Consider the following 11,357-nt stretch of genomic DNA (forward strand, 5'->3'; position numbering starts at 1 on the left):
TTTGTTCACCCATTGTATGCTATGTGTTCGAGAGAAGCCTCTAGTGAAAACTATGCCCCCTGGTCTACCTTTATCACAATATAAAACAAAATTATTGTTGCTGCATTTTTATTTTTTTATTTTGTTTTGCAATTTATCTATCTACCACTACAAAATTTGATCCTTGCAAGTAACAAATTCAAGGGGATTGACAATCCTCTTGCCCGCGTTGGGTGCAAACATTTATTTTTGTGTGTGCAGGTGATGTTCATGAGGCCTTGCATGATTCTCCTATTGGTTCGATAAACCTTGGTTCTCGCTGAGGAAAATACTTATCTCTATTGTACTACATCTCCCCTCCTCTTTGGGGGAAAATCCCAACACAGCTCACAAGTAGCAGTCACTAACAAAGGAGGCCTGCACATCGATTGATGTAAATTACACGGGAGGAATTATTTTTTGAGAATATATGCAGAGCGCCCGGGCTGAGGTCGCGGCAAATCAAGCGCAAAGCAGACATGGCACGTGGCATCTATTTGCCGTGTTTAGCTCTTGGCGTGTGTTGTTTTTGTTGAGTATGCTTCCTTCGTTGTGTTCTTTGTTACTTCAACTCAGCAACAACATCTCATTCCCGTGTGCTTAACTTATCCGAGTATGACTCTCGGAGTATATCTCTTAGCCGAGAGCCCATGGTTTGACTCTAGGCATACAAACAAACACTCGACATACAATGAAATTTGAATAGTTTTATAAGACAAGTTTCTATTTTTTTCATAGTGCACTTAAGAATGTGTAAAGTCAACACAGATCAAATATGTTGATTATAATGAAACCATATTATGAAAAATAAAATCTACTTTGTTATTGTTAGCTTAATATAATTTGGTATCTATTAGGATGGAAAACCCACCAGCAAAGAAAGCACATCCATGCATTGAGTGACTTTTTTTGCACATGGTACTATTCATCCTCAAAGTCCATGATTTTTTTGTACATTCAAGGTATTTCCTCCTGAATTTTCACACACATATAAATTTCAGCTTTGCATCCTTACATATATTTTTAGTTGTTTTTCAATCGTGAATTTTGACTTTTGATTTTTTTTTTCAAAAATTCCGGGCTCCATGGAGCCCGGTCACCAAAATGCCCTTCTCAAGGAACTCAAAAAACACAATTGTTGTCCTTAAAACGGGGACAAGACAAGTGCAATGATAAAATGGTAGCCCCACATAGTTGGATGATTGGACTAGAATTAGGAGTCATCAGGAAGAAAACAATTGGCTCTCCATAACAGCTTCCAGCTAGCTCTAGCCATGAATCGTCAAAACAACAAGAAGATTTGAATAATTATTGGCCTGCTCAAACTAGTTTGGAGCTTGTTTGCACGGTTGGTAGTTGTAAAAGCACTCTAATGGAAGTTGTCTTCATACCTCACTTTGATTTAATCTCGACCATGAGTCATTCACCTTCTCCTTTCATGTAGAATTATACATGTTAGAGAACCATGTAAGTGAGAACCAATTCTTTACAGAGACCTGATCACCGAAGGGACCTGCTTCCTGATAATCCGCGGATAATGAAAACCAACCTCCATGTGAGTAATAAAATAGCCTCCGTGTAAACTATCTATGATGAGCGCCATGTGATTGTCGAGTAATAATAACATGCTCATCATAAGAAGGCGACATGCACTACTTATGTTGATGTTAAATCAAATCAAGGACCTAACATGATAGTGACATGAGACCTCCAATTTGGTGAAGGTTATGGCAATAAATCAAGTGAAACGTATATGTGGTTCATCTGTCTTCTCACATTGAGAGGTGTTGAGGGAACTAAAATGCATTAAAAGTTTGTGAAGGTTATAGCAATAAATCAAGAATGCACTGAAATGGAACAGATCCATCAAATCTTGAATTAGTAGGCGCACTAAATGTTTGTGTAAGTTAACTATATCGGTGAGAAGAACTACATGTAGATGGAATGACTCCACGTATGATCACACATACACATCTAGTATCAAGGATTAGTAAATCTGGTACTCCAGAACTAGGAAAAGGCAATCAAGTGCACCTATTAAAGCAAACTTGACACCAAATTCAATATAACCGAGTACTACTTTTATCTCCAAAAATAAATAAACATCCAGAAGGAAAGAAAATGCGAAGAAGTGCACAGATTAAAGCAAACTGGACACAGATTCATGTTCTTCAAATTCAGAAATGGTAGCGACGACATAAAAGTTGGCAAAAGACAAGACAACGGTTCATCGGACTCATAAATGGTTGCCACATAGCGACAGTCAACTAGGTAATGGGTCGATTACAATAGAGCATTGTGATGCAACATTTTTGCATCTAAGCTTGGACATAAGCATATGCTAGCCAGAGGGGACAATAGGGTGCTTTCCAATCTTCATAGCCTTATTCCTGAAACACAAAACAAAAAGTTCAGAGCAATGAAAAGATTATCATCTCGGACTGAACATCCAAAATTGAAGGCTTACCCTTTGTCCCGATATACAAGGTTTGCTTCCCACAGAAAAATTGGCCACGGATGGGCATGGCATCGAAGCTCCAAAGGTCATGTTGCTAATGACATTCCGAGGCACATCAAAATTAAGTAGGCTATCAATCATCTCATCCACGCTATCATCCATAAGATATCTCATCCAAGGTTCGAAATTGACAACATTATTCTCCATAATAGGAGGCGCCAATGAGTTGTGGGTGTTATTCTTGACAAGCACAGGTTCTGCTCCTTCAGCAATGGTAGAAATGGGAGCAATGGATGATATATCAGGAGTCTTGGTGTGATACTTCCAACCCAACTTAGAGAAGCCAAAGGAGTTACTTCCCTGGTCAGAGTACATATTCATAACAGGAGCTTCAACAGGGGCAATAGTGCTCATTGGAGGAACAAATGGCGCATTCTCAGGCTGAACAAGCGGCTGCTTTGATGCAAAGTGAGCAGATGGGTAGACAAAAGCATTTTGGTTGACAAGGTTGTTGAATGCTGGTATGAAACTATGTTCCTGTGCTGCACTTGGCTTGGGTACTTTGGGAGAAGCAGGGGGAGCACGACTCTTCTGAGGAAGTTTTGGTTCCTCTGGAAAGTTAATCTTGGCCTTCTTGCCATGGATCCTGCGTGCTTCAACATCATAAGCTCTTGCAGCTTCTTCAGCACTGTTGAAAGTACCAAGCCAGAGACGGACACCCTTGATAGGATCTCTAATTTCCGCACCCCACCTAGCCCGGGAGCGCTGCCGGATACCCATGAATTGGTTCTTACTCTTCCTCTTTGCTGACCTTTGTGCAGAACCATCAACACCATTTGTAGTCATGGTGCTTAAGTCATCCGCAATGGAAGATCGATGTCATTGCTAAGAGAGAGGAAGAAAGACAAGCTTGTCTCACAAAAAGTAATTAATTTCATCATGGACATGAATTCATATGTATGATATCACAATTATTATGAACATTGAACCATCATTGGTGTAGTCCTCTTTAGGTTTGGGTAAAAGCATTAGTATAGAAAAATCCCCATGCAAATCTACAACCATCTAAAACAAGGCAACAACCCAAAAGGCCAAGACCTCCATACAAAACGGAGAGATTCAACCCCTTCTCTGTAGATTTTCAATCCTTTCTGACTATAAATAGTAAACATAAGAATCACCGTCAAATCTCACGAAAAAATATAAATAACAAGATCGACAACCTAGCAACCAAAATTGATTCTCTGAAGGAATAGTGCCGAAACTAGCCTACCAGCCTAATCAGGCAAACATGGCTGAGAAACAAAAATGGCCTAGCCCTTAACCTAATTCCTTGAAATTGGCCTTGAAGCCCACGTCGTCGTTGTCGAAGCCGAGCTCGACCCCAAGCCCGCCTAGCCCCATGAAGCCTCGACTTCCGCCACCACGCCACCAGGGCTCCTTCTTATCAGGCCACAACACCGCCTCCACCACCCTCCGCATCACCGTCAACGGCTTGAGGGTCGTGAGGATAGTACTACACACTTGTGACATTTAACCAATATCTTCTCATAGTCATCGCCCCTCCCCCGTGGACGTTTAACTAATATATTCTCATAAATGTTTGCATGTAATTTTAAGATCCTTACAAATAACTCATAATTAGTTACTTCATTTATTAGCTCAATACTGAACTACGCACTTACAGTATGACTGTACTACTACTGTCGTACACTATCCGTCTGTGTAGGTTGGACGGGTTCATCCAACCTACGTTTAACCAAAAATCTTCTCATAAATGATGGTGTGTAATGCTAAAAAAATCTTCTCATAAATGATTGTGTGTAATGCTAAGGTATTTGCAAATCACTCATAGCTACTTACTCCATTTATTAATTAGCTCAAGATTATACTACACACCTCTAGCATGAGTGTACTACTACGGTCATACTCCGCCCGTCCGAGTTTATTGGACGGGTTCATCCAACCAAATGTTTAACCAAAATCTTGTCATAAATGATTTTATGTAATTTTAAGATACTTGCAAATAATTAATAGCTAGTTATTTCATTTATTAGCTCAAGATTGTAGTACACACCTATAGTATGGCTTTATTACTACTTTCATACTCCCTCCATCTGGGTTTGTTGGATGAGTTCATCCAACCAAAAGTTGAACCAATATCTTCTCGTAAATGATTGTTTTTAACTTTAGAATTTTTGTACATCACCTATAGCTAGTCACTCCATTATTCTCAAAGAAACAAAAAGTTACTCCATTGAGTTACTTGCATGTACTTCATGTGCAATTGACAGCATTATCATATGGTAGTTATATAAATTGTAAGTTAGCATTGCAAATTTCTCATCACATCCTTGAACTAACCATGTGTATGGAGATCTAACATTTTGCAAACCATAAATACAAAAATTTATGAATATCCAAGATTTAACAATGCACATGGCTTATAAACCTTTGTCCTACCTAACAATGGGGCTGCAAGTCTTTCTCGGCTGATTGATGCATATATTGCATTGTTACCATGGGATCAATACATAAATTTTTGTCGGCACTCAATTTACAGAGAGAAAAGGAGTGTAAATAGTGTGAAATTAAAAAGCATACAAGCTTAAACCACACAAAACCAGGAAACATAAGTGTAAACCACATGATAATAGAAAATGTCTATTGTAGCCAGGCTTATATGCGGTTTCAAACCTTTGTGTCCTACCTAAGAAGAAGAAATTGTTGTAGTACAATATGTTCTACAGCAAACAGGATGAAAACTAACCCTAATACACGGATTAAAAGCAGTTATCACGACATGGGACCGATACCTTTGGACAGGGACATCCTGACGGCAGCTAACGACTTAATCTCCACAACCTTGTGGTTGTTATCCTTATCAGCGACCCCATCACGCCCGAGCTCCAAGTCGGAGTCCCCGGATTCAACCTCGAACTCCTCGTAGTGGTTCTCCATCCCGAGCCTGCTCCCAAACTTACTGAGCCCAAGGATGCGTCGTCTGTCGGGGCTTCTTCTTCTCAAGCCACCGTGCTGCCTCCGTCACCCTCCACGTTACCGCGAGCGTCCTGAGGCTCGCGAGGATCACACCGCCGCATATGGCCGCTAGTACCTCATCGTAGTCATTGGGGGAATGGAGCCTCGCCGAAATTGGCAGAGTTTTTAATGAAGTGGGGGAAGCGGGTGTGTAGGTTGGTAGATGGGGTTGAGGACAGTCCCCTATATACGTGGAGGCACATGACAACTTCACCCTTGCGAGGGCTTCCGTGGTGGGGCCCACGCATTGGTGAGGGGACATGGAGTGGGTGAAAGGCATGATGTAGGATCTGGAAGTGAGCATTTCCATTCGGAGGAATCTTTTGGGCCGGCCCCTTGAGAGAAGTGGTATTTCTAGTAATGCCCCTAGGAAATGAATGGGTGGATAATTGATTATTTATCTTTAGTAGCACGCCATTTAATTGCTCAAGATTGTACGACACCCCTTCCATGAGAAAAAGTTTGTACGACACTCATGTGCTACTATATTATACTCGTATTGTACTCACTAGCATTTTCCAATAAAGATATTAAGGGAAGATCTCTAATTCATCCTTGCAAATCACTCATGGCCACTAGTCCACTAAGTTATTTATGGAAACACTACTTCATTGAGTTCGTAGCATGTGTGTGAAATCATTAGCGTCATCATTATACACGTAAGTTATATGAATGGGTTTGTCTACAGCAAGTCTAGATGTGTGAATGAGTTATGTCACAACCAAAATGACATCATTTGTTTGTTGGGCCGAGCCTTTGGTGGGTTAGATTGTTGTGGGTTATTGGTTTGTTAGGAACTTTTAAGCTAGGATTTTTCTTCTTTGCATGTTGCACTATTTTATCACTCCTTTAAAGTATAACAGAATTCCCACCTCCTAGGGGGCTTTGCGGGCAAGAGTGCCGCCCTTCATGCCGTCCATTTCCAGGTTGCGTGCCGCGTGGGTCTTTCGGGGGTTCTCTGTGCCGTCCGATCTACCTCGACGATGCGCAACCGGGCGACCCACCTTGGTGGTCCATGACGGGTGGGACGCGGGCGCGCTCGGGACCATCAGCACGAGGCAGCTTCCGGCGCGCCAGTGAGAGCCCTTTCGTTTGCTGCCGTGCGCACAACAATTCAGTCAGACTCGCCTATCGGCGCCTTTGCCTTGCGTCGGGGGATGAGACTTACCTGCTCCCCCGTCGTGTGCCCATCCATGCTCCCGTCTACGTGGCTTGATTTGATTGAAATAAAATAAGGTCCGGCCCCATCCTCTTAAAATCAGGAGGGAGATGATTAAATTAGAAAGAAAAAAGGGAAAAGGACAACCGTAGGATTAAGTGGGAGCACGGATGAGAGCACGAGAGCCGGATCCTGCGTCGGGATGGTTCGGCCCCGCCAGGCGGGGGCGCGTGGCGGTAGTAGCGCTGAGTCGCGCGCGGGGCCTTTTTCCGGCTGTTTCATTGGTCCCCATGTGGTACGCATGTGTGGCACGCGTGGTGCAACGCCCGCGTGCGTCGGCACTGCGTCCACCCCGCTATATAGAGGGTACCATGGAGGGGCTTGGTCCGCTCGGTCACGTAGTGGTTGTCCTGCCCAGACCCGGGCCGTCCATGGTTCTGACCGGCTATCATGGATGGGACGTGCAACGTCGGTTGCCCTCCCCGGGTTGTTTACAAAAGCGCCTTGCGTGCTCTCTCGTTTGGCGTAGCCTTCCATATCCTCCTCATCTGCTGAAGCCGGTGAGCTTCCTCTGGTATCTCTCCCTCGGCGAGCTTCTTTACTGAGCCGATAGAGGAAGAGCATGCGCCCATGCCTGTGCCGGCAAGCCGCCAGTGTCCGGGCCAACAAGCTTGAGCCCAAGGAGCGCTACGACGGGATGATGATGGAGGTGTATGAGGCGGAACAAGTGCCGGCACCGATCATGGAGCATCTCTCCGTTTTTCGATGGTTGAGGGGCAAGGGAGCTTTCTCGGTGTTGGGTGCTTTGTTTGCCGGTGGTGGTGGCAAGAAAATTTTCAAGAAGAATGCAGAGGGCTCCCATGTCTCTAAGCGCTCGAGGAGCAAACGTACTGCTCTCGTTGAGAAAAAGAACAAGCGCTAATGCGAGCAAAGAAATGGTGATGTGCGTCCCAGAAAGTGGAGGAGCTAGACGTTCCTGGATTGTCACGGGCTCATCGCCACTTCGACTGGATGACGAACAACGCCGATGTGGGTGCTTTCAGTTTACTCCATATATACCCACGCGTACAGGGAAATCATCCACGAGTTCCTAATGTGGTCGGGCATATTGTATGGAGTGTTATATTCGTGTTTGTTCATAGTCATGAAAGAAATTCTATGTAGTTGTCTGTTTCTTGTTGTAGCGCCCGCAACGGTGAAATGCCGATAGAGATGGAAAAAAACACCACCCGACATGTTGTCTATTGGTTGCTTTTCTTCTTTGGTGTAGTTGGTCTTTGCGCCTCGAGGGTTCTATTCACGATAACGCCCTATGGGGATAATTAATAAAACGAGTGATCGCTAAGCGTGATATAACTTGTTTAACTTCCCAATGCAGTTGGTCTTTGTGCCAGTGGCGCAACGGGTGGCTCCGGAGGAGGAGTTGTGGATGGCTTCTCCTGCAATGGTAGCAGAATTCACTGTAATTATTTTGATGTTCATGTGCACTGGGCGTAGCTATGGAGCTACACGCTCAGAACACGTATTCACGCCTCGCTTTGCTACCATCTCGAGCCTGAGCCATGGACTCCTCTTTTTAGTAAAAGTAGAAGTAGGTGCTTGAGAAGAGCATGGAAGTGTCAACTAGTTCTTGAGTGAAACCTGATTACAGTAGGGACACACTTCCTCATAAATTGTGGACAAGAATAACTAAACCTCCACATAAATAAAAAAATTGCCTTCGTGGAAACTACTCCCTCCGTCCCGTAATATAAGAACGTTTTTGACACTAGTGTAGTGTCAAAAACGTTCTTATATTATGGGACGGAGGGAGTACCTGGGTAAATACCGCCACGTGATTGGTGAGTAACAATAGCATGCTCATCTTAAGACGGTGATGTCCACTGCATATGTGATTGTCAAATCAAGGACCTAACATGACATTGACATGAGACCACCAATTTGGCGAAGGTTCTAGTAACACCAACCAAATCAAGTGAAATGTATACTTTGTTCACGTGGCTGCTCACATCAAAAAGGTAGAAAAGGTAATGATTTAAGAATGCACTGAAATGAAATAGATCCTCAAATCATGAAATAGTTGCACCAGTATTTATACAAGATAAAATACATCTGTATGAAATTAAGAACTACACATAGAAAAAGCATCCCTAAAAACACATAAAAGCAACTCCAAATGGTCATGCAGCTACTATGAAAACAAATTCAAATTTGGTACAGGTTGCCATAAGCTTGAAGTGAATAGATAGAATCAGTGTTGTCCCATAGAATATCAAAAAGGTTTTTCTTACCTCACCTTTACGGTAGAAATTGTGCAAGCAAACAGGCAATTTTAAATCTAACAGATAAACTTATGTATAGTCCTATCGCATGATGACACCGATGCGGCTCCTCTCATCCACGTGATGGAGTTGCCCATCCAGTGCCAGCCAAGAGGGCCACATTCAGTGTTTTGACCCCTTTTCAAAAGGTCACCACGATCTGACCCCACTTTGTAAAAATTTCATATCTGACTCTTTTTGCTTCCGCTACTGTCCTTGGCGGCAGGGTAGCACATCCTATCACCGGGGCCACTAGTGGTAGGACTACCTACACCGTCACGCCCGTTCGGTGCGAAAAACACCCTATCTCCAAGGTCCTTAGTGGTAGGGACATGCATACAATTTTTATATGGTCATGCATGCAATAAACAACGGTGAAGAACCTATCACCAAGGACCATGACGATAGCGTCTTTTTCACATTGAACGGGCGTGACGACGCAGGTAAGTCCTACCGTCAGAGACCCTGGCGGTATGATGTGATATGCTACCGCCAAGGCCAAGGGCGGTAGGAAAGGGGCCAGATTCTGATTTTTTTTAAAATGGGGTCAGATCGTAGTGAAGTTTCGAAAAAAGGGTCAAAAAAGTGAATTTGGCCGCCGAGGAGCAGCATGCTCCTTCTGCTGCCTCGGTCACCATACAAGGAGAGAGGGTAGAGCTGCAGATTGGCCTGCCAATGATAGGCACACTACTCGATGCTCCTGAATCCATGGATGGCGATCTGCACCTTGCCCCTACTGGTCCTGCCTTGTCAACATACGTGGAGCCAAAGCCCTTGCATGCCATCGATACATGTACGTGCTCGCCATAACCAGTCTCCGATCCTGGTAAACCATGCCCACTACCTCTCAGGGGGCCTGGCCAAATTAATGGGCTGAGAGACGTTCCGGCCCAGCTGGGCTCTCCTGAGTCCTGACCGGCCCGAAGTTTTGCTTTGGGCCTGTAAAGCACTCTGATGCCGACCGGGACGCACGGGCGCCCCTATATCTTGCCTTCAACGAGAGGGTAGGAACCCTCACTGAAGAAGAGACCGAGATGAGCCTGCCCAGGAGCGTGGGAGGCCACAGCCTCCTACTTTTACGTTTTCTATTTCGTTTTTTGCTTTATTTTTTATTTTGTTTATACTTTAAAATATTCTAAACATATAAATTACAAAAAAGTCTATAAAATAACATTAGAAATATGTTGACCAAGCATTTGAAAAATGTTAAATGTGTATAGTAAAAATGTTTATCACGAATACGAAAAATGTATAAAAAATTTGTATAATAAATTGGATCATGTATTTTAAAAATGCTAATCTAGCATTTGAATTTTTTGAACAAGTATTTGAAAAACATTGATCAAGCATTTAAAAAATGCTACATGTGTATAGAAAAAATGTTGACCATGTATTAAAAAATGATGATTTTTTGTTATCATGTAGTTAAAAATGTTAATCTAGTATTTGACAAAAAATGTTGATTAAGTAATTCAAAAATGGTGATCAAGCATATGAAAAATGTTAAATATGTATAGAAACAATCTTGACCATGTATTAAAAAAGGTGAAATTATTTGATCATATATATATATATATATATATATATATATGTATGTATATATATATATATATGTTAATCATGCATTTGAAAAAAATGTTGAACAACTGTTTGTAAAATGTTGATCAACCAGTGTATAGAAAAAATGTTGACCATGCATTAAAAAAGATGATTCTATTTTATCATGTATATAAAAATATTAATCAAGCATTTGAAACAATGTTGAACAAGTATTTCAAAAATGTTAATCAAGCATTTGGAAAATGTAAATGTTTACACAAAAAAGGTTGACCATGTGTTCAAAAATGTTGATATTGCATTTAGAAAATGTTAATCAAGCATTTTAAAATTGTATAAAATGTGTATAAAAATGTTGACCATGCATTAAAAGAGTGTTAAATTTGTATTGGAAAATGTTAAATGTATATTAGATTTTTTTGTTGATATATAAAAAAATGTAGAAATGAAAAAAAAGAAAGAAAAAAGAAAAAAAGAAAAAAGAAAATAAAAACCTAAAGAAACAAATGAAAAAACTAGAGAAGAAAAAGCAAAAAGAAAACAAAAAGAAACAAAAGAAAACGGAAAAAGAAAACAAGTAGGTTGAGCCCCCGCTACATAACACAAACAGTTGGCGGGTGCAATGGCTAGCAACGCTTGCTGTCTTCCGAGAGCTCCACGGTTGATCCCTCGTTCTCCCTTTTTTTCTTCTCGTTTTCTTAACTGTGCGCGAAATGGGCCACCCCGACTACTGTAGTCGCTTCAGCGAGACAACCTAGGGTCTCACTAATGGCTAGGTATAGTCGCCGAGGGCACACGCAACTCA

At 42.1% G+C, this 11,357-nt stretch overlaps 1 pseudogene; it reads right to left on the reverse strand.

Annotated features, from left to right (window-relative positions):
* Positions 1 to 2,359: 2,359 nt before the first annotated feature.
* Positions 2,360 to 5,437, reverse strand: LOC123129795 (ethylene-responsive transcription factor 1-like; annotated as a pseudogene).
* Positions 5,438 to 11,357: the final 5,920 nt, after the last annotated feature.

Source organism: Triticum aestivum, chromosome 6A (genome assembly GCF_018294505.1).
Source record: "Triticum aestivum cultivar Chinese Spring chromosome 6A, IWGSC CS RefSeq v2.1, whole genome shotgun sequence".
In the NCBI taxonomy this organism is placed as follows: domain Eukaryota; kingdom Viridiplantae; phylum Streptophyta; class Magnoliopsida; order Poales; family Poaceae; genus Triticum; species Triticum aestivum.